The sequence below is a fragment of the Lycium ferocissimum genome, chromosome 5 (assembly GCF_029784015.1).
Source record: "Lycium ferocissimum isolate CSIRO_LF1 chromosome 5, AGI_CSIRO_Lferr_CH_V1, whole genome shotgun sequence".
Taxonomy (NCBI): domain Eukaryota; kingdom Viridiplantae; phylum Streptophyta; class Magnoliopsida; order Solanales; family Solanaceae; genus Lycium; species Lycium ferocissimum.
In genome coordinates, this window is record NC_081346.1 from 39,399,520 (window position 1) to 39,402,806 (window position 3,287).

The following is a 3,287-nucleotide window of genomic DNA, read 5'->3' on the forward strand; positions in this document are numbered from 1 at the left end:
CCGGGGTTAGCGAACAGCCCCTCGCCGGAAATAGGGGAAACCCCCGTGAAGTCTCACCCTTCCCCCCTTTTTCGGTTGCATGTCCTAAACTACCCTAGACGGCTAAGTGCATTTTCAACGTTTTTTCCCCCGGAGGTATGGGATATCAACCCCAAACCCACAACCTAACCTTTTTTGGAAAACGCCCCTTCCCTTAAAGATATATTGGAGACTCTTATGATCCGTATAAATATCAACATGCACGCCATATAAATAATGCCTCCATATCTTCAAAGCATGAATTACCGTTGCTAACTCCAGATCATGAGTAGGATAATTCCTTTCGTGCTTTTTAAGCTGTCGAGAGGCATAGGCTATAACTCTGCCATGCTGCATCAATACACAACCTAGTCCAACCCCTGAAGCATCACAATAAATAACATAGCCATCTGGTCCCTCAGAAAGAGTTAGAACTGGAGCCGTAGTCAACTTATCCTTCAAAGAATCGAAAGCTTTGCTCTAGTATCGGTCACCGAAACTTAGCCGCCTTTACGAGGTTAGCCTTGTTAAAGGCGCTGAAATCGAGGCAAACTTCTTTACGAATCTCCTGTAATATCCCGCTAGCCCTAAAAAACTGCGTACCTCAGTAGGTGTCGTAGGTCTAGGCCAAGTCTTTACAGCTTCAATCTTCTGTGTATCTACCCGAATGCCATCAGCTCCAATAAAGACCGTAGGTATTAGTAAGCTGTGATAGAGACCTAGGAGGAACACCCAGTCTGAGTGGATCCTAGCATCATATCTATGCACTAGCTGGGCGACAGGATCTTGAGTCTCCCCCTGATATTGTTCCGGAGTATATTGTCGCACTTTTATGGTGTATACATATCGATTGATTCGGGTTCTACGCTGTCTTATATCACTCCTTGTGTTGCGAAGTGTATTGGGTTGAAACCCGAGCCAAATCAACGATTTGAGATGTCTATGCCTGTTAGTGACCCAGTGATAGTTAGAATTATGATATATGAGTAAGTAAACCTCCGAAGGGAGTTGACCGACATAATATGTACAATGGAATTCGGGAACGGTGTGCGGTACAACATGAGACAAGCCCTATTACTTAATTTTTTATGGTAGTCAGCCTTGTCTTTCTTGTTTACGTATATTATATATGTGTTTCTATATGTGGCCTTTAGGGCATGGGCTGCATTTTTTGGGCTGTGTGTAGGTTCGAGATTGTTATGTTCATAAAGGAAACTCTGCCAAAATTCTTCCAGGAATCTAAAGGAAGTTGTGGGAACTGTAGGCAGGATTGTTGCGAGAAGCAAGAAAAAAGGCTTAGCAATGAGTGATTAAGGATGGAGTTAGTAGTTAGATGCAGGATAAACATAGAAAGTACGTATTAAGCTAAAGGAATGATGAATAGGTTAGGATGGAATAAGGAACACGAGAAGGGGAAGCGAAGCACTTGGGATAGAAAGAAGTTTTATACACTAAGGAGAATTAAAGGGATAAGCACTCTAAAGAAGTTGTAAGTTAGAAAATTTGGCTAGCTCTCTTTGTTTTGGGGAACATTAAGTTATGAGATAAACTTGATGTATACGCATAAGCCGATGCATGATATACCGAATCAAATTATTAAGCTAGGCTTCACTTGATGGTTATAGTGTGCGGAAAACTTTCATATCACTATAAGCCAGCCTTATTGACCTCGGTGAGACCTCGAGAAAAGAGGTTAAAAGAGTTGTGTTCACAAAAGCTCCTTGCCCAGCAATGGGGTAACCTTATGACCACAGTTCTGTTCTGTGTTATAGTCTTATAGTCCAGGATATATATTCAGGAATTTACTCGAACGATTATATCACAAGGATTGCTATTATAGATATGAGGGAAAGCGAAAATAAGATAAGATTGATCGGCGAAACAGAAGGATGATAAGTGACGAATATTCGGTATGTGCTGGAAGTAGAGAAGGAAGGGTAGGAGCGAGGCAAATAGGAGGGAAGTCTACTAGAGCAGTAACTCGATAAACAGAGGGTGGAAGAGAATCAAACCCTGCGGATCTTCTAATACCAAGTAAGCATGTTAATGGGTGTTGCGAGGTGATTGAAATTGAACCATCTTTGTAAGAACGGTGTGGCTAAGTACATTATGACGAGAATTATTGAACCAAGTGTCGAGTAAGATATCCTATACATGGAGAGTGAGTTTATACAACATCCATACAAAGAATTCTAAAAGGACCATGTGTTGCCCCGTTATTAAAATGTTGGGATAACAGAGTACAATACTCCTATAGCAATGTGAACTGATCAGAGAAGAGTGTAGAGGGATTGACGTTGAACCTTAAGTTACAATTTTATCAAAAGATGGTGTTCTGAGAGAAAAGAAAAGAAAGGAAAGAGAAGCTAATGGTACTCTAAAATAGGTTTAGGGTTATTGTTCTATGAATGAAATTATTTGAGGGAAGGATGAGGGTTAAGACGAAAGAAGGAACAAGGTTTGGTTGTGAATGATTAACGGACTGACTTTATACATATGTCAGGACAGCAACAGATGGAATTGTATCCTCGGTGAGTTACATGGTAAAGGTCCCAGGGACAGTGCGCGAGAAAGGTGAGCCAAGAGAGAGCGAGCTTGGGGACGATTTGGCATAAGGAGTATAGAGCGGTTATGAGCTACATCGATAGAAATGGTAAACATACGAGACAGTTTATGGGTATTAATAGAAGTAATGAAATAAACATTGGGGTAAAGACAATTCCCTTATGGTTTGATAGTTGTGGCAACTAAACGGTAACCAAAAGAGACCACCAAAGAAGTAGTCTTTGATTTTCCAAGGCAACGTGGCCGTTGGAGGCGTAAAAATGAGATAATACAAGATATGAGCCGTAGAATGGAAGACGGGTGAAAAAGTCCACATGGCAGTTGTACGACAGTAAGGTGAGTTATGAGGTAGAGTTAAAGGTTGGGCCTATGACAGAAGAGTGGTTTTAGCCTCAAGGAGATACATCACGTGAGCATTGCGGCTTCAGTTCAGACGCAAAATAGCTAAGGATAAAATGGTATTTCCATACAATAAAAGCTCATGCGACTGATTTCACGGCGAGGAGATACAGGCGATGAGGGTAAGATTTGGATTAGAGGGAGAAGTGAATGGTGGACTAAGACAGGAAGTCAAGCGGAATAGCCACCACAAGCAAGACACATAGATGCAAAGTTCCAATGTCACATAACGATTGGGGAAGCATTGCACAGGGAATGCCTTGAAGGCAAACATAATTGACTCAGAATTTGGTAATGTCTTGCTA